This window comes from Pogona vitticeps, chromosome 10 (genome assembly GCF_051106095.1).
Source record: "Pogona vitticeps strain Pit_001003342236 chromosome 10, PviZW2.1, whole genome shotgun sequence".
Classification (NCBI taxonomy): domain Eukaryota; kingdom Metazoa; phylum Chordata; class Lepidosauria; order Squamata; family Agamidae; genus Pogona; species Pogona vitticeps.
In genome coordinates, this window is record NC_135792.1 from 17,992,183 (window position 1) to 18,013,632 (window position 21,450).

Sequence of the window (21,450 nt, forward strand, 5' to 3'; positions counted from 1 at the left end):
TCGTATCCCTGCTCCTACTTTCTCTAATTCTGTGACTGTAAAAAAATCTTAATGATTGGGCAACTCTACAAAGGCAAAGATTATCAATATTCTTCCTCTCAGTAGTCTAGGGCATACATTTGGTAATACCAGAAGTGACCATAAAAGAAACTGTCAAGAATCACAGGAAAGGGCTCAATATATGGTGTTTTTTCCTCTATATAGTTATGGATATTAATAGGTTTCTGTGTTGTCTCTCCTATAAAAATGAATAATGGAAAGCTAGTTTTCCCCCAATTGTCAACTATATTTATTTTTATTTATTTGTTCCATTTTTACCCTGCACATCTAGATTCGGGAATCTACTCTGGGCATCTTACAGAATATAATGATAAAAACAGCATTAAAATAACTTTGATCATAAGAGCAAAAAGATCAATAACAATCTTTATATAAAGATTGTTATGACTAAGATCATTTTGGATTTTGCTCCTGTCTTCCAAGGTATCAGCTATTCCACACAATTGTGTCATTTGCAAATTTGATAAGTAATTCCTCCACTCCTTCATCCAAATCATCGATAAAAATGTGGAAGAGCACTGGGCCCATGAGCGAGCCTTGAGGTGCCTCACTTGTTGCCTCCTCCTACTTTAAGAAGAAACCATTGATAAGTACTCTATGAGTACAATTCTGTAATTAACTGTGTATACATCAGGCAGTTATTCTGTCTAGCCCACATCTAGTTACAGTAGTTTGTTAATCAAAATATCATGGGGAAGATATATTACATCTATAGCATTCCCACCATCTACCAGGGAGGTTGCCCAATCAAAGAATTAGATAAGATTAGGCTGGCAGGTTTTGTTCTTGACAAATACACATTGGCTTGCAGAGTGACTGCTTTATAATCTGCTCCAGAATTTTCCATGGTATTGGTGTCAGGGAACAAGGAGATGCCATCTAAGCTGTTGTGACAAGTAGCTATTTCTTCCTTGTCATCCTTCATGAATTTTAGGACCCCTCTATACACTTCTGGATTAATTGCCAGTTGTTATGAGGCAAGCATAGGCAATGGCTGTTTCATTTAAATGCTGTTTGTTGACTTCCTGAAGGCAACTGAAGAAAAAGGAATGTTGAACTCAGTGGACCTTTATTCTGATCCTTTAGGGCAGTGGTCCCCAACCTTGGGCCTCCAGATGTTCTTGGACAATAACTCCCAGAAGCCTTCACCTCTACCTCTGCTGGCCAGGATTTCTGGGAGTTGAAGTCCAAGAACATCTGGAGGCCCAAGGTTGGGGACCACTGCTTTAGGACTTTCCTTGTGATCTTCTTTAAAGGACATCTAAGCTAGCAGCCATTTTTATATATTACACCTATTGTTATTGCCGCTTTAAATATCCTTTAAAGATGAAAACAAGAAGATAAGCAGCAGTAACATTATTCTATTGCTGTTGCTTATTACTATTATTTTTTTTTATCATATTACTTTTTACAAATTAAAGTTTCTGTTTATAATCTGATGCATTAAACATCAGTTGTTACAGAACAGGAACCATTAAAATATAATTAATTATGCATTGTGTGAACAAGTGCTACCTTTGTTTGTAAAATGAAGCATTTATAAAAAGTGCCTTAGTCATACTGGCCCACTGACTTCTTTGGCTGAAGTTGACTCTGATCTGTTTTGGTTGCTCCAAAATTCATCAGAGCCTCAACTACAAAGCATTGTCACCGACCCAGAATCGAAGCAGGTCAACCCCGACCATCCTAATCGGCAGCCTCAGGGAGTTTTCATTGAGCTCTAGAGCTGTTCAACTCAGCCAAGCCCATCTGAAAGTAATTAGTTTTCCACCACTAAGCTTGGAAGCAGCCAAATGGTTTTGTGGAGATCTGCCAAGCTAAAGAAAGAACAGGGCCATGAATATCTTATAAATGAAAGAAAGGGGAGGGGTGAGAAAGGGAAGGCTTAGCAAATTTGTGGGTTCTGCAACATAGAAGAATATGGGAGATTTTTGAGAACCTCTGCAAGTTAAGATAATTATTTTCCCAATTCACCATGTAAGCTTTTAGAAAGCTCTCCCCTCCATATGGTGCCAGGCGACATCTGCATGTTCTGCATAGACATTTTTAAGGTATAAAGTAAGAGTCTATAAAGTTCAGGGTTGATCCAGTTGATTTCACACTATGCTCAAGCCGCTGCTGAGCCAAACTTCAGCAGCGCGGCTCATCTTTGACTCCCTCTCCAGATAGCAGGAGACTTCTGGTATCACGAGATTGGCATAGGAGGAGGGGGGGAAATGTTAGTTTATTTAAGTGCTGTTCCCCCCTCTCCCCTTCCTGTTATTTCCCTGACACCCACCCACCTGCCCTTTATTCTAGTGTGAGTTTATCTGGTTGCCTTTGGGGCCGGATAGGAATTTTTGACCTGTATCCTGGTTGGCATTTGGATATGAAGATTTTTTTTGCCCATGCCAACAGGTAAGTTGGCATGTTTACAGGTGAAAAATTGGTCATACTGGCAGGTAGTGCAGATATAACAGGTTTTGTTGGAGAGTCCCACTGCAATCTCAGGTAAGTTATAGCCCATCAAACCTTCCAGCACTGCGGATCGTGCGATTACAGTGCTTGGCGGGGGGGGAGACGCACTGGGGCCACACCCGGACCAACAGTCAACAAGCAGAAGCTGGCTTGAGGCCCGGGGGTGGTCAAATTGGGGTCGGCCGGGTTCTCGCTGTCTTTAAGTTCACGAAAACCTGGGGCCAGGGACTCGCCCATTTGTTGCTTAAGGGGTCCTTTGAGACCTCTGTCCTTAAACCTGATTCCGCATTACGGCAGGACCTCCCTTTGCCAACGGATGGCAACATTGATTATGTTTAATAAACTGTAGCTCATGATTAACCCATAATTCTTGTCTCGCATCTTCATTCCGGGGATGGGATGGCAAAGTTAATTGTTCATTGCACATGGAAACCATATACACATTCACAGGTACTGTTTTAAATACTTTAACCCGGCAATTTATCTAAACCAGACTGAATGACTTCTACAAGTTTTACCTAGGTTCATTCACTGTTTAAGAACTCTTTGTGATGTTGACAGAGCTTTTATTTATTTTTTTCTAAATATACAGTATATTCTTCCTTTTTACTGAGATTTATTTTTTTTTCCAATACCATTATCGATCCTGAATATTTGTTAAATTCTATGGGAGCATATCAATATTTCAGGGAAATGCAGATAGTAAGTTGAACAGAACATAGCTGAGATCAAGGTGGTAAGAATTGAGTCATGGGGCTGGAAGGCTTATGCACAGGTTAGGGAAATAAATATTCTTGACATTAGTAAATATCAGTGAAATGATAATATAATACAGTGGTGCCTCACTTAACGAGCACACCGTTTAACAACAAATCCGCATAGCGACGCGTTTTTTGCGATCGCTAATGTGATCGCATTGCGATGTTTAGATAGGCTAAACACTGCATTGCGATGATCGGTAAGCGTTTCACTTACCGATCTTCGCATTGCGATGTTTGCGGAACAGCTGATTGGCGGTATTAAAATGGCCACTGGGTGCCCAAAATGGCTGCCGCAACCATTTTTGCGTGATTTCCTCGCTTACCAAGGCGGCGAAAATGGCGGCACTATGGAGGATCTTCGCATAACGGTGAGTTTTCACCCCATAGGAACGGTGAGTTTTCCCCCCCGCATTGCGATGTTTCCGGATAGCGACGATTAATCCAGAACGGATTAACGTCGCTATGCGGGGCACCACTGTATTAATAATAACCTTTGAACTGCAGGGCTGGAAGGAACCGTATGGATCATCGAGTCCAGCCTCTGTCAAAGAGGCACAGCCTCCAGTTCCACTATCCAGATCAGTGAATTCATTAAACATTGGAGAAACGACAGGGAACCCTCAATATGTGTAATGTACTCCCGGAATTTGTTTCTTTAAACTTTAAAGGTTGCCCACATATGCTGCTTTGCAAGCACCCATGAATATGCAGAGCAGATCTATTTAGTAATGATGATGATGATGATAAGCCATTAACTCCTTTCCAGAGTTTTCTAGAGAATGAGTAAGACGTCCATCCTTCTGGGAGTGGTCTGGAATGATGTCACTCACCCAAGGCCATAAAGACCAGGTCTTCTCCCTGGGTGGCACTATGGGAACTGAATTCCCAGCCTCTGGTTCCAAAACTAGGTACCCAGATCATGGAGGTATCCAACTGTTTGGCACACCAGACTTCACCATAGTTTTGCTGGACATTAGAAAAAAAAACTTGTGCATTAAACACTTCCTGAAAACTGAGGAGGCAGAGTTTTGATAAAAAAATAGCATACAATAAATTTCATGCTATAACTATACACAGCGATTCAAGGGGGGGGGGGACCCTATGTCCCGGTGATCTGTATGCCTACCTGCTCAGTGCTTTGGGGTCAAAATATTGAGGAGCAACAGTAATGTCAAGGCCCTTTCTTGTGATGTTTCTTCATTTTAATGCAGGTTTTAGAAGCTCAGCTCTTCTCAGAGAGAGATAGAGCGCCTTTGAATAGAGAGCCATCCTATGCAAAGTAAGCCAAAATGTGGGTCTACAAAATGCAGTATCAAAAGGACTAGCCACAACAAGGTGAATTGGTTCATTTACTAAACAACGTGCACCGGAGACCTTACTGCAGAGATGGAGAAACATTGGATTGGTATCTGAGCTGTGAAAAGGGAGAGATATGGTGGTATCACTTGGTGACATTAAGCTCTCAGATACAAGCTTTAAAATGTATAGAAATGAGATAATGGGTTTAAAAACAAAATTAAATATCAGTTCTGTGATTGTAATTGAAACAGGTTAGATGATTAGGAGCCCAGCCTCCAGTTTTGGGTGTGGGAGGCCACTGTGCAGGGGGCTCATCTGCTCTTCCCAAATGTCATTGCTGCTCATCTGCTGCCGAGAGAAAGAGGGAAGGAGGGAGGGAGAATAGGAGATACAACAAAGAGAGTAACTGAAAGGAGAAGCAGGAGCAAAATCCAGGTGCCAGTAATGACCCACTCCTTGTATGGGTGTTAGTGAGGCTGATGCCTGATGTTGGACTTCAAGGCATGGGCACAACTTTCACTATGCATCACAGTTACAAATCATATATAATCAGACTTGCAGACATTGCTTTCCTGGTTCCTGGAAAGAATCCATCATGAAGTAGAAAGATGAAAAGCAGGAAATGAAAGAGAGAGAGGGAATGAGTGAGGGAGCTCACCTCCACTCAGTCCTGAATTTGGGAATATTTAAAATGCAATTTAAGGGACATGGTGGCGTTGTGGGCTAAACCGCAGAAGCCTGTGCTGCAGGGTCAGAAGACCAGCAGTCGTAAGATCGTAAAATCGAATCCACGCGATGGAGTGAGCTCCCGTCGCTTCATCCCAGCTCCTCGCCAACCTAGCAGTTCGACAGCATGTAAAAATGCGAGTAGATAAAAAGGTACCATCTCGGTGGGAAGGTAAAACGGCCCTCCCTAGTCACACTGGCCACGTGACAACAGAAACTGTCTTCGCTGACAAGTGCTGGCTCTACGGCTTGAAAAATGGGATGAGCATCGCCCCCTAAAGGCGGACACGGCTGGACTGAAAATGTCAAGGGGAACCTTTACCTTTACTTAAAATGCAATTTAACAGTTGTCTTGGAGAGACATGGGAGCATGCTGCATCAAAAGTGCTCACATAGACCTCATAAGCACAGGCCTCTGAATAGATCTCCCTATAGATGTTTAAAGGCCACCTCTCAAGGACGCTCGACTAGCTTTTTCCAGATCCTACAGCATTGCTGATATTTTTCTCACTCTTGGAACATTCTAATCTTTTACGCTCTCGTTATCATAACATGGACAAGAAGGATTTGTGACAGGAGAGCCTCTGCATTTGGAACTTACCAGAGTGATAAATGGGCGCCTGAGAAATGGGAAAAGAGAAAGCAGAGGTCTCATATCGTCCATGGTTTTGTTTTGTTTTTTAAATTGGTGCATTCATGCTAGCAAATTTACCACAAAGCTGTGAATATTTATTTAGTACCCCTCCCCATAATAGTTTTTCTAATAGAGAATTATTTGGGGAACAATGAGAGACATTTGTAAATTAAGCAGATAAGCCCATTGGCCAACAAGGAATGTTTTGTTCAACACAAGAATTCTATTGTCCATTGCTCTAGTTGTCAAGAGCCCAGGGAGCTGAGGATTTATGAGGATGTTACAATGGTCCTTTCACTGGGCAGGCGAAGAAGCTGTGAGATTCGGTTCCTCTGCTTTTCAGCTTCTAATCTTTTTATCATGCAAGGACAATGCAGGCTTCAGATGGTTCTTGGGACCCACAACTGTCCATTTAATGCCAAGCATTGTGGAGTAATTACCATGCAGAACAATGTGCTTTTTTGGCCACCCTCCTTTTCTTCCTTGCCCGTTTTTTCTCCCTTCCCCCCTCCCTTTCTGTATCTAAACTACCAACAGTTTTAAAAAAATGCAATGGTTGCCACTTTAGATAAACTCTGTCCTTAAAGGATGGCCTACTTTATAAGAGAAAGAGAAAATCTTGTTAGGAGTTGAAGTTAAAAAAAAAACCTTTATGGAAAACCATTGAGAAGCAATAGCTCTTTATCGGCAATTTATTGCAGTCTCCCACCTACCAAGCCTTAAATGTTGCATTTAGACTTTAAAGGTTGCAACCTTAAATTGGACTGAATTGCACAGACCTTTTTTTTTTAAAGGAAACCTTCTAATATGGATTTTACCCATCTATTGCTTCAAAGTCACCAGCACAGGCAGCAAGAACAACATCAACAATATGCTAAATCAGAGCATCGTGTTAAAAGTTGTGGGCAATGCCTTTTAGGAAATACTAGTGATTCCACATTCTTATCTTCCTATAAAAAGCCCTAGGTTTGTAGTGATCACCATGAATAAGTTGCCATGTTTCAAATATTTGTTTACCTTTACAAGTGAATTAATAAGATTAATTAGAATTAATAAACTCTGCCTCTTTACTTGTCATTTTGTGACCACTTTAGAAAGAATCCACAAAAATAAAGTCTAATTTAAATTTAGCCAGCATCCTAATATAAATACTGCGAGTTTCCACTTTATGCTACTACATTGTACTTAATCCTCTTGGGTATGACCACATTGATAAAAATTGTAGGAAATGCCCTGGGATTGGGATGGGCTGATTCACTTTTTTTCCATTGACCACATGATACAAAAGGAAATGAGAATCAGCTCAGAGACACTCCCTCATCTGTATTTTTGCCTTCCCCACTAGTGCTTCTACTTAAAACAACAACAACAACAACAACAGATCCATTTGCATTGGTGTGATTGCTTGAACCAATGCAGAAAATCCACTGCACCAGCATACATTCTTAGGAACAGCAAGCAAAGGCTCTCTCCATTAGCAAGACTTCCTTTTAAAAAACAGTTGGCACCAGATAATGAGAGAAGGAACCCATTGTTTACAGCTTACTTTGTAGATTCATTGTAACTGCATTTCTTGCACACTACAATAGAACTGCAAACAAGACTTTCCTCATCTTTCCAGTCTGCAAACAGATTGGGGAAACCTGAATTCCCTACACTTTTTGTGTGTCCCACTACTTAGAAATGAAGGGTCACAGAGATGGATAGAGCTTTATAGGGCAGGTTGCTCGGTGCAGACAATCCACAGCTAAAACATCTTTAGCTGGTGGTTGTCCAAACTCTCTTTTCAGACCTACCGGAAAGAAAAGCCATCCATTTCTCTTGGAATATGCTTCTATTGACAAACTGATCTTAACATCCATATTGTTATCATAATCTTAAAGTGCATTGCATTTCCTACAATTTATGTCCATTAAGTCCAAAGCTTCGGAATGTTCTGTTTTCCAGACTACAGCTCCTGGAATTACTAAGCATAGAAATGTAGCTTCCCCTAGTTCTGATCCTGCCCTCTAGGGAAGCATGGAACATCTTTGAGCACTCTCTGCTGTGACAAAATACTTCACATACAGTGGTGCCTTGCTTAACGAGGATAATCCGTTCCAGCGAAATCCTCGTTAAGCGAAAATAAAAAACCCAATGAAATGCATTGAAAACCCATTCAGTGCATTCCAATGGGCTGAAAACTCACCATCCAGAGAAGATCCTCCATAGGGGCGACCATTTTCAGTGCCTGTATAGTGAGGAATCCGTCCAAAAGCGGGGAGCCATTTTACACAGTGGGTGGCCATTTTGAAGCCATCGATCAGCTGTTTTAAAATTGTCATAATACGAAGAATCAGTTCCCGAAGCAGGGAACCGATTGTCGCAAAGCGGATTTTGCCTATTAAAACATTGTTTTGCGATCACAAAACAGTCATCGTATAGCAGTTTCGTCATTTAACGAAGCAATCATTAAGCGAGGCACCACTGTATTTGGAGTTCTGTTATGTTTCATCCCCAATATGCATTTGAACCCAGATTTGCACAAGAGAAACTCATTGCTCTAAAAATTACACTATACAGTATTTGCTTTTAAGCATCTAGATTGATCTCCAAGTCTATACAATATACAACAGATACATTTTTTCTAATTTCCCTCAGATTGCTGAGAAACGTCCATGCTGATTGAACATTCCAATCAGCTACTGAATCCCAGCAGTGGGGGGTCCACCTGCTGTTTGTACTACAGTGTCTCTCACTCCTGCTGCATATTTTCTTTTATGAGATTTTGTTTTGTCTTGAAGATAGTGGAATATCGACCTGGCTTTAATTCTTATTGGAATCATTCCATTGCCCCAATCATATGTCTGTCCTGATTACTTCTTAATTCTAATATTGGCATAGTAGTGCTCCCCCCTCGCAATTATTTCCCTGTGTTTCTTATTTCAATGTACTTATAACATCACTATGGACTTTAATGGAATTGTATTGTTCTTTTGTTTTACAGAACGGAGTGGGATATCAGATACATGACAGCACAGAACTAAAAAGAAAAATTCACTGGGATTATCAACTTCCTCAAATGGATGGAATATTCTACTTCAATTGGCAACAGGTGGCCAATGGGTGAAGGTAAGATATTTGATCACAAAAATCTCCACTTGCAAACCTATGCACAGATAGAAAATACTACAGGATGACAGTGACACCACATATTATTTTGGTGGTTCTTCCTCATTTTTATGTTTGTCCCTTCAAGTTCTTCTTTTACTCTTTGGTAAGGCTGAAAAGAGAATGGCTTGCACTCCCAGATTACTCTGTCACTTCAAAGGAAGGTTAGAGCAAGAGACACAGCAAAACTTCATTTGGAAATTCCAGTCTATCACTCACAGTTGGAATCTGACTAACTGACTTTGACCATACATATGTCGTAGCTTATCTAGTGCCAAGGATACTTCTGTGATGAGTAACAGTGGTGTTCTTTTTTTAAACCAGTGTTAATAATGTAATTCTTACTCTCATTTAGGGCTGCACACCATCTTCAGTTTAATTCTGAGTGCCGATTGAGACCTACTTGTGTGTGGTCAAAATTGAAGTACAGTGGTGCCTCGCTAGACAGTTATCCCGCACGACAGTTTTTTCGCTAGACATTGGCTTTTTGCGATCACTATAGCAATTCGCCAACCAGTGATTCCTATGGGGGAATTTCGCTGGACAATGTTTGGTCCCTGCTTTGCAAACTGATTTTTGCTAGACGACGATTTTGACAGCTCCCTCCGCGCTCGCAAACAGGTCTCTTTGGGACCTAAGCTTCGCAAGACAGCGATTTAAACAGCTGATTGGCGGTTTGCAAAGCGGCTTTCCTACAGCCGATCTTCGCTAGATAACGACGATTCTTCCCCATTGGAACGCATTAAATGGGTTTCAATGCATTCCAATGGGGAAATTCTTTTTGCTAAACAATGATTTCGCTAAACAGCTATTTCAGTGGAACGGATTATCATTGTCTAGCGAGGCACCACTGTAAAATGCCCAGATTTGATTCCAAAGAATGTCTGGATCAAGTCAGACTAATCTGGAGACTTAGACAATGCGGCTGACAATGGATCTGCAGCAAAGTGGTGTTAGCAGAAGGGGGAGGCAGCCAGCTTTACTTACTGAAATCCATAACATGCAACTTGAGGCAAATTACTCACCACTTCTCTTCAATGACAACACCTGCAAGGAAAAGTTGTGTGAAGTCACTGAAGTTATATGTTCAATTATCTGAAGCAATTCTTTTTTTGATTTTCTTTTGCCAGATATAGCAGTGTAGGAGCACTCATACATACATACATACATACATACATACATACATACATACATACATACATACATACATACATACATACATACATACATACATACATACATACATACATACATACATACTGCCCTGTGTTGTATGTGTTTGTATCTACTTATGTGCATGCAATTGTGGTTTTGTACATTTTTTATCAGTTAACTTTTAAAAACACACAAAATATCAGTTGAAAATATAATACAGTAGAACTAAAAACAGAGAGGAGAGAAAAGGAAAGGGGGGAAAAGAGGGAGGAAGAAAGTATTTCCAAGAAAATCTTTCCAGATGTAGACAAATATCTGTACATAATTGTCATCTGTTCATCTGTTGTAAAGTCTTCTGCCCATTGAGTTATAGGGGTGGGGTAGGCATCTGTCTTTCCAATGTTGTGAAATAAGTCCTTTGACAACAATAAAGGCAGGTAAAGTCCATCTACACTGAATTGATAGCTCAGTATGTGTGCAACTGTGTATTAAACTGAATTCTGCCAGGAAACATATGTTATTTTAATTGCAAAGATTATGTTGCTCGTATAATTCATGCAGTGCATTTGAGTCACAACAAGAAGCACTAGTATTTGTGATTTTATTGCCCATTTCATTCATAGATGTGTGAGCAAAGAACAACATTCTGTTTCTGATCCATTGTATCTCCTTTCAGTTCTACTTATACAGTATATATCACTTACCGTTTCAACAGAAAATTTATTAATTAGATTGCTCTTATTTCTCTGTGTTATTTAACTAAACGTATTCAGTCATGAGGCATCTCCATAACGTTAACACAAATGCCATGCTACCTCTAGGGCCAGAGGGAGGCAGCTGTTTTTACCTTCACCCCCCAAATAAGAGTGGAACGAAGCTTGCTCTCACTGTGAAGAGGACTCCATGTGAGCCTGAAGATCAGAGGCAGGCAGAAAGCAGCACCACTACATTGACAGGCCTTGGAGACAGAAGGCAAAGGTCACTTCCACCAAAAGGAAAGGGAGATATTGCCTGGAATTATTGTGAAGTGGGAGAGAATGCCAGGATTCCCGTCTGCCTTCAGACAATGGAGATGATTTTAGGGAATCTCCTAAACTAGGAAGAGAGACTACAAGGGTAACAACAAAGACATTTAGCCCACTGTTTGGTCCACTCCTTTTACCGGTGACAACTTTTTTGCTAGAACTAGCCAGCCAGCCCCCAGAGTGTTCTTACCCATATGTTTCTAAATCCCTGTCAGGGGCTACTCTTTTTTTTGGGGGGGGGGTGCAAGTATGATGATTCCATTTTGGTTAATTTCCAGGAAATACAGTTGCTGGGAATGAACCAAAATGAAGCTTCCTACTTTTAATTTCCCAGCTGGTTCCAATTTCCCAACAACCCTAGTAGTTTAAGCAGAAAGCCTAAATGCTTAATGATATTGGAAAGGGGGGAAATTCTGAAATTAAAAGCTTCCTTTCTTCTTCTGTTCCTCCATGGAACAGAGGTAGGGAAGCACTAATGTGCTGTACCGTTTAGAATTGGTTTTTAAATGAAAGCTTTTTTCCCAGAAATGGGAAGGGACAAGGAGATGATTCCCCCCTCCCTCTTTTTTCTTTCCAGCTTTTCTTAAAGGAGACAGACGAAATAGAGTCACTTAAGGCAATGGTCCCCAACCTTGAGCCTCCAGATGTTCTTAGACTACAACTCCCAGAAGCCTTCACCACCACCTTTGCTGGCCAGGATTTCTGGGAGTTGAAGACCAAGAACATCTGGAGGCCCAAGGTTGGGGAACACTGACTTAAGGTGCTTATGCTATGTGGATGCAATGATTGCTCCACATGGCATACTGGATTTCTACCTGACCTTAACGATCTGGTTCAAAACACTGAATTCCCCTTCAATTTGAATTGGGGGGGGGAATCCCCATGCAGCCCTATTTGTCAGTCATTTCTTACTTTTATTTCCTCTTAAACGCACTATCTACAATTCCTTACCAAACATGGACACTGTATTTATAGCTGAACGTCTGGATAGTTGTTGTTGTTGTTGTTTAGTCATTAAGTCATGTCTGACACAAAGTGACCAGAGTACGCCAGGCTCTCCTATCTTCCACTGCCTCCTGGAGTTGGGTCAAATTCATGCCAGTTGTTTTCATGACACTGTCCAGCCACCTCGTCCTCTGTCATCCCCTCCTCCTCTTCCCTTCACACTTTCCCAACATGAGGGTCTTTTCCAGGGAGTCTTCTCTTCTCATGAGATGGCCAAAGTATTGGAGCCTCAGCTTCAGGATCTGTCCTTCCAGTGAGCACTCAGGGTGGATTTCTTTCAGAATGGATAGATTTGTTCTCCTTGCAGTCCAGGGGATTCTCAAGAGTCTCCTCCAGCACCACAATTCAAAAGCATCAGTTCTTCGGCAATCGGCCTTCTTTATGGTCCAGCTCTCACTTCCATACATCACTACAGGGAAAACCATAGCTTTGACTATGTGGACTTTTGTTGGCAAGGTGATGTCTCTGCTTTTTAAGATGCTGTCAAGGTTTGTCATTGCTTTCCTCCCAAGAAGCAGGCATCTTTGAATTTCGTGGCTGCTGTCACCATCTGCAGTGATCATGGAGCCCAAGAAAGTAAAATCTGTCACTGCCTCCATATCTTCCCCTTCTATTTGCCAGGAGGTGATGGGACCAGGGGCCATGATCTTAGGTTTTTTGAGGTTGAGCTTCAGACAATTTTTTGAGCTCTCCTCTTTCACCCTCATTAAGAGGTTCTTTAATTCCTCCTTGCTTTATGCCATCAGAGTGTTATCATCTGCATATCTGAGGCTGTTGATATTTCTTCCGGCAATCTTAATTCCAGTTTGGGATTCATCTGGATAGTACTTCATACCAAAAACACCCTAGCACCTGTTTTCCCTTGGTTATTTTATCTGCTTATGATATTTTACCATCCTACTATCTCCCTTAACGACATTCAAGTGCACAGAATGTTTACTCTTAACAAGAGTCTGATCTGCCCAATGCAATAATCCAGGGCACAAGAGATTTTTCAGAATCCCTTTGGGCCCATGCAAAAAAGAAATCCCTGGTATACATGTACAGAGATTTATATTATGATTTGAGATGTTGCTTTATTCATCCACTTCAGGCTCCATTTGTCAGATCATTCAGACTAGAGGCTGCTAATACACTGTTTATAATCATTTTAGAATTGCGAAGCTGGAAGGGACTCCATAGGTCATCGAATCAAGCCCCTGTCGGGAAGACACAGTGGGGATTGGAACTCTCAACATGTGGCTCCACAGCTAGAGACCTAAACCACTGAGCTATCCACTTATGAGACAAGGTTCTTTATAAGATTGCAATTTTTCGTTCCATTCCATTCTATTGTATTCTATAATTGCCACGTATACGCACCTCAACTGATCCTATATGAGAATTCAACTGTGATAACTATGTATGTCGGATTTGTTGTACATGACTGTCTGATATCTATTCTGTGATTATCTTGTATCTGAAGGGGAAGCTGTGTCTCATGACATAATGCATATATCAGCGTGTGCTAACGTACAAGTTGTCTGAGAAATTGCTTTTGGTGGACTCTGCTGTTTTGAAACCCTTGATTTATCATTTGCCATGATGTCAAGGTGGGTTGCTAGAGAGCTCAAAAGTAGGGCTCAGCACGACCTTCAAATGAAAGGATTTATATCCCTTTGCTTAAGATAGCTGGCTAGGTAGCTTATTGGTTTAGGTATCTGGTTATGATACCGGAGGCTGGGAGTTCAAATTTGCACTATTCCTCCTAGGAGAAGAGCCAGACAGTGTAGCCTTGGGCAATCTGCACAGTCTTAGGGCACATCCAGAGGAAAGGAATGGTAAGCCACGTCTGTGTATTCTCTACCTAGAAAACTCTGGAAAGGATCATTATTAATTAGAGGTACAGTTTTGGAAAACTGCTTTGACACAGTTCATGCTTTAGTACAAGCCATAGAGATTGGAGCTAACCCATCCTGTGCCCTTGGGTTGACATTCTGTTTAGATCCTTGTTTTTCTGTAAATACCCCAGTCCTATGACCGGAACATGCCAATGGAAAGGCCAGGTCATGGAATCAATGTTGCAGGCAGGAAAGCAGGGCACCCGTGTCAATCTGCAGAGCTGGGCACTCTGTTTTGGTTTCTTTCCTCCTCTGCTTGGTTTCAGCTGCAAAAAGAAGGCCCTCCAAATCAGCCAACAGGAAGTGGGTAAGAGCTTTGAAAAGAAAATGGATACAGGCATCTTTGATTCCTCTTTAAAAGGACAATGCAAGGATCCAGCGCTTCCATACTGTCCATCCATTCTTTTGGACCCCTGCCCATTCCACGGATCTTGCTGCAGCTTCAAGATTTCTGTTATGTACTGAATGATGTAGCAGCGGGAAAGGCAAGGAAGGTTCATGTTTAGGGTAAACATCATTGCTCCCTTTCCCATCTTGCTTCCTCCTCCCCCCCCCCTTGTGTCACATTGGATTGTGGCATGAGAATGCCAGATTTGACATGACAGATCTGTGGGGGTGTGCTGCCCAAACTTTTCAGTTCCTGTGGGCTTTTTTGTCTGGCCTGGGGTTGCCTCGAAAACACTCATATACTCCTGACTTGGTTCCTTTTTATACTTGAGTCCAATGACAGTGCAGATTTTTAACAAAGAATTTCACATGCTGGGTATTCCGGTTGCTTTGCATGCCTCCCCTTCCCAGTCACATTGGCTGGTTTACCATCTCTGATGCTGAAGATACACAATTGTCTCCCATAGACTATGCAGGCTTTTGAAACTGAAGGATGTTCACGTTTAGACTTCCCCAGCCCTTTTTACATTGACTGTAACAGAGCTCATAGCAGGGACAACCTTCTTAGCAGCACCTGACATGAAGTTCCCACCTGAATTGTAATGCTCATAATACAGTTCACGAGTCCCTGACATTACGGCTTAGTGCTTAACAGACTCCTTCATATTGTTTTACAGTCAGCCTGGCAACATTCTGCTTGACAGCTGCTTCATCTCTGCTCAAAATGTCCTTGAGTGTTGATAACCTTACTTCTGGCAGCTAAATGGCTTGTGCTTGGTGACATGCCTTTGAGTGTATATGTGTGTGTGTGTATGTATATCTTCGTTTACCGCTTAATGTAGACTGCAGCAATCAAAGTTGATTTTGACACCTGAATAGAAAGAGTGGAGCTGTCCCAAGCTGAGGCCACTCCACAATTTCCAGATCACATACCACATGTCCACATGCTCTGCCCATCCCACAATAAAGATAATCTCTCTCTCTGTCTCTCTCACACGCACACACACCACCAACAACAACGGCAATAGTCCTATGCAATGTTTGCACTCCCTGCCTCTTTTGTATGTGTGCACAAACCCTTTGCCCACACAGGAGGCAGGGTTAATGGTATATTCTTTGTCTCCTCTCTTCACCATTGTGCACAAAAGCAGAAAGCCAGGGTAGAAAGAGCCCCCCCCCAGGGGGGCTGGTTATAGTTCCAGAGAGGATGAGGGACAGACCAAAGAAGGCAGAATCCTGACTCCAGCCATCCAGTCGCTTCCTGTTTCGACAATGGCTGCCTCTAAGGGGTCCTCACAGTGAAAGCCATGATGTGCTGGCCTTGAAAACTGCATATTCTGTCGTTTCATTACCCACCTTCAGAGGCAATTGAAGGGAGAACGCTTGGCACAGGCACTCTTAGATGTGCTCTCCCACACTGTAGATGGGAGGAAGAAAGAGGAAGTCTTTTTTTGTGCGGCCATTATTTCTCAAAACAATCAGACAGCTGCCACATTCTCTTTTGTCACCTCTGGTGCTCTGTACAGGCGCTGACACTGAACACACAAGAGTGCAGCAGTAGATACTGTGCAACGGAGCAAATCAACTCAAAAGATAGGGGTATCCCCCCAAAAAATATAATTTTGATACTGAACAGCATCCAGTTTGGCACAGCTATAGCAGACAGACTGCACTTGCTCTGTGCCACATTTAGAACATCTGAGCAAATGGTTTTTAAGTTCTGATTTTTTAAAATGTAAAGCTCCCCCCAATATTGGTGACCTTTTCTGTCTGCAGATTTAAAACAAGGTCAAAAAGGTCAAAAAGACCAAACTTGCTTATCTTGAAAGAGAATGGTCAGTCTCAGTCCTTTTTTTAAATTTGGAAGGAGTCCAGACATTGGAGGGGGCAATACTGACTATATGAGTTAATGACTTCCAAAATGTTCTATCATTAACAGCTCTGCTCAGATCTTGCAACCAACAACATCCCATATTAAATAGTTCTCAACCATTCACATTTTTTTGAAAAACAGCCCTGACAAGTGCTTTGTGTTTGGATGAGCTGCAATTAACTGATGAGAAAAGGAGCCAGCTTCTGGGATTTTTCTTTGTGTAGTGTCACTTTGTGAATGGTAGTGAACAGAAGAGGGCATCTTGTAGACCATCTTGACTGCTGCCATCGGTGTTGTCAACGTTCAGGCTGCCCTTTGCTATGTAAAGTTTGGCATCCCTTTTCCTGCTGGCAATGTGGGCACAATAATTTGCAACAATATTGGGCCATTTCATGAAATATTGAATTGTAGATCTAGAAGCACAATATCCCACATCCATAAACTGGAGTTGTGTGTTTTTTTAAAAAAGAATTGTATTGTACACTTATCCCTTCAGTTGCATACTGATTTTATGTTATAACCTCCCTGCCTTCAAGCTCTTTCCATCCAGATATATCCAGCTAATGGGGAAAAGTAACTCAGACAATGATACAGCTTAGCTCCTGGACTGGTGCTTAGGGACAGATGAATCTTTTCACTTCCTTTCAGCCACATGTTCATTCCATTTCATTTCTAACATCACATTTTGCATATATATCTGGCATATATCTGGAAAACAGCATATGCTTTCCTATGCTGTTTTCCAGAATGTATGCATTCTTATGTCCCTTCAGGATCAATGAATTACATTGCAAAGTTCAGAGAAGTTTGAATGTTGAAGGATAATAGCTTTCAGCTGTGTAACTTGTTTAGGAAGTGCAAGATACACTGATTATGAAATGAAACCCAGTGAATTTCTACACCATTTTATTCAGGATTTTTGTTTTTAAAAGTGGTTGCTAGAAATTTGATTATTCCTTTAGTTAGCAGAATATAAGGTAACAAGAGAAAAAAAAAACTATGGAGAAATCAGCCCAATCTCACCAAACACCCTATATTTATGATTTGCATGCAAAACTAGCACTTTGTATGATAAAAATAAATCTAGAAGCATTTAGAATGGAAAAGGGCATCTTTACTTACAGTAAACATCTGTAGATACAGTCAGATGGGAGGAGAGGAGGGGAAATGGAGACTCTAGCATGCAGGAGCCCCTGCATGTTTGGTGCTTGGAGAATGGTCAGAGGAAGAAGAGAAAGCTATAAGCAAAACAGTGGGAGTGAAAACCAATTGGGAGAGGGGTGGAGGGTTGCCTCAAATGCCAGAAATGGAAAAAGGACTTATCCGCCAAACGAGTGGCAAGACCAATCGCATTACGTTGTACATCCCCTTCCCACTGATACCCAGAGTTAGTGCACATAAGGCGGCTGTTTTTTCAAGCACATTCCTCATGCTTAGTCCCACAAGGAGTATCCATTCTTGGTATGTATCACAAATTAAACACAACATCCTATAGGTACGAGGATAATGGAAGAGCAGTGAGACATTAAGTTTTGTTTTGATTTTTTTAAAAAAACCTCATCTGTCAGAACAGTGTATACATATAATCTGCTTTCATTTTTAGCTTTCTCAATGGCCTTGGTAAGAATCCATTTCAGTCTGTGGAGAAGATAATGAAGCGTGATCACAGTTTTCAAATGTCAGTATCTGAGGAACAGGAGGATATTATAAGGCTTCTATATATACATGGGTATCCGTCATGAAATTGTGTGATGCATGCCGACAACATCCCAAAGGCAGAGCAGGGGAATATCTTCACGAAGGAATAAAAGGAATGTGACAAAACAGTGACTCCACCGAGAAATTGCCTTTAACTCTCAATTGAAGCCCAGAAGTTAAACAAAAGAAAATAAGTATTTATCTGAGAGTTGTTAGGGGTTTTTTTTTTGTTTCATTTTGTTTTGTTTTTTGCCCCTGCAATGCTATCCAACCAAGGAAAAACTTTAAAAAATCAGCAATAATTCAATCCCTGCTTTCAGGGAGTAGAAGGTAGAGTAGAAAAGAAAAGAATATTGGAACAGAGAAGGGAAAAAAGGGTGATAAATATTTGTAGTAAGTACCATCTGGACCGAACAATTCCAGGAAAAATGGAACATAATTTGCTGGTCTTCTAGCAAAGATAATGAATTAGCCCAGCTTCTTTTCACTCCCTCTTCTACACCTTGCTAAAGGATACTTCCTGTTCTTCTTGATGGAAGGAGGAGAGAAGTCTCATGGAGGAGGCCTCTCACTAGAGAGAGATCATGATAGTGGAGGTACGATTGGCCCCCACCCTCCTGAGTTTTCAGAAGCAAGTTAAAACCTGAAGAGCCTCGTGGCGCAGTGGTTAAACTGCTGTACTACACCTAAAACTGTGCTCACGACCTGGGGTTCAAATCCCAGGTAGCTGGTTCAAGGTTGACTCAGCCTTCTATCCTTCTGAGGTCAGTAAAATGAGTACCCAGCTCGCTGGGGGGAGGGGAGCATTGTGTAGCTTGCATAATTAACTTGTAAACCGCCAGAGAGTGCTTGAAGCACTATGGGGTGGTATAAAAGCAGCACACATTGCTTTGCTTTGCTTTGCTTTTCTCCCAGGACTTTACAAGCCTCACCCCTTTGTAATACTATTTTTTTAGTAATTGTGTGTCAGCCCATGGTTAGCCAGTCTGAGTCTTGGAGTATTTGCTAGACTGGAGGTTTTATGGGGAGTTTATGTTTTTTATATGATTAATATCTTAATTCTGTTTGTACATGCATGCCATTTTTTGGAAGCCAGCAAGAGTGGTGGCTTGTCCACTAAATGTGTGGGATATAAATTCAATCAATCAATCAATCAATCAATCAATCAATCAATCAATCAATCAATCAATCAATCAATCAATCAATCAATCAATCAATCAATCAATCAAATAGTTCCTTGCTTCCTTTCACTCTTATCTGCTGCAGAGTGATAAAATGGTTGCTGCCGGGTGAAAGAAGGGGGCAGGGGATAAACGTAGTCCATGATGAGTTTGCAGTTCAAATGTCTTCAGATGACTGACTCTGTGTGTGTGTGTGTGTGTGTGTGTGTGTGTGTGTGTGTGTGTGTGTGTGAGAGAGAGAGAGAGAGAGAGAGAGAGAGAGAGAGAGAGAGAGAGAGAGAGAGAGAGAGAGAGAGAGAGAGAGAGAGAGCACTTCAACTGTCATAACGCCATCTTGTGCAGTTCTGGGATTTGGACTTTGCTGTGTTGCTTTGCTGGAGAGCTCTAACACGACCCCCTGAATGACAGGAGAGATCACCTCATCAAAGTACAAAGCTTCATGGCAGTTCAAGTGCCATCAAATTGGTATAACTGTGTACCTGCAACGCTCAAAGTATAAGGGTGTGTGTTTGTGTACAGACTCAACAGAGGCAGCAGTCCATGTGATCCAGTGGCCCCTATTTCCTGATATTTGGCTTCTGTGCTTTATTTAAGCTTTGCCTATGACATTAGCATGCCAGGAACCCAGGGGCCCAGGAACTGCACTGGGAGACATATACAGTATGTTAAGACACAGAAGTCGAAAGTCTGAATTAAAAAATGACCCCCTTTTTTATATGGGAACTGCCAGAAACCGTGGATATAGATATGGTGGATATGATGGATATGGAAATTTTGCTGAACATGGGCATGTTTTTCTTGAACACTTGATGTCAAATTTAAAGCAGGCCTAAGTTACTGTGTGGGACAATTGCTGCAACTGTTCATGTTTATGTCTGAATTACTCATGGCAGATAAGAGGACATTTCTTTGTGTGTGTTTTTTTTCCCTTCCTGGTGCATATTTAGACAAAACACACAAAAAATGCATTTTTAAAAGCACTGCAGGAGAGGCTATTGAAGAAGGCAAATTAAAATACACTGTAGGCAGAGAATCACAATCATTGACGGGCAGGCAGCCAACATGGTTATGTTGCCTCTGTGAGTTTGGAATCGGTAGCCTCAAAAAAGTACGTTCCACATCTTTGTTGATGGGTAAAAATGATGGTATTCTTTTCCGCAGTAGCCCTTGCTGTGAGTGTAGAGATATCTGTCTTGGATACATAAATTGGTCTAGAATTGTGAACCTAGAAAAGCGTTTGGAGTCGTGTGACTCAGAAGCCCTAGTAGATGCATTGTTGGGAATAATTAACATTTTAAAAGAGCTTGTTGTAAGGCTGCCAACTTATAGAAATATTGCTTTGCACTGTGAAAAGTGCAATGGAATCAAGTGGAAATTGTTCAGAGTTGTCAAGAACAGGGTGAAACAAATCAAGTCTGAGTCTAGGTGGGAGCTAGTTTTGAGAAGGGTCCCATTGATTTTCTTAGTGACTTTGAATTTGAAAGCCAGTAGAAATTACAAAGGATGTAATGATTTTCTTAGAGAAGCTCTCCACAGAGTGACATCATATATCACTATGGATTTTGTTGATCGCCAAGTAAGCCTAGGTATCTCTGTTTTGTTTCTGTTGTTCACTGAAATCATCATTATCTTTGAACTGCACAGCTGGAAGACACCCTATGGATCATCAAGTCCGGACCCTATCAAGGGTGCATAGTGAAGTATCATACCCCTAAAAAGTCACAGATACAAATGTGTTGGCAGTTTTGTTCAAGACTCAAGATTCATATCAACCAGCAATCTATTTCTGGCTTTTAATCTCAGAAATGGACAGGTTAAAACAAACAAGATCACTGATCTTCTTAGAATTCATTTGTGAGGCTAAAGAATTTCTCTGTGCCAACCAGATAGCTGGAAAGCAATCCTTAGGATTGGCTCACATACTGTATGTATAAATGGCACATGATTTGCTGCCAAAACACAGCGCTTCAGCATCTCTAAATGGACACAGGGAAAGTCTTACACAACAATCAATGTGGAGAGATATGAATGTTCTTTCGGAGGCATTTGATCTGTGGTGGCTCATTGGTGATTCTGCGATGCAGTCACTGAGTGACAGAGATACTCATGCTAGCAGGACGTGGAAGATCATCAAGCAGAAGTCAAGTCAATCATGGACT

General features: G+C 41.4%; 1 protein-coding gene across 1 annotated transcript in view; it reads left to right on the forward strand.

Annotated features, from left to right (window-relative positions):
• Nucleotides 1-21,450, forward strand: part of CDH11 (cadherin 11) — a 165,204-nt gene that overhangs the window by 56,565 nt on the left and 87,189 nt on the right. Inside the window, exon 2 of the mRNA XM_020813987.3 lies at nt 8,924-9,048. The gene's annotated coding sequence lies outside the window, so the exon portion shown is untranslated. The remainder of the gene's footprint in view (nt 1-8,923; nt 9,049-21,450) is intronic.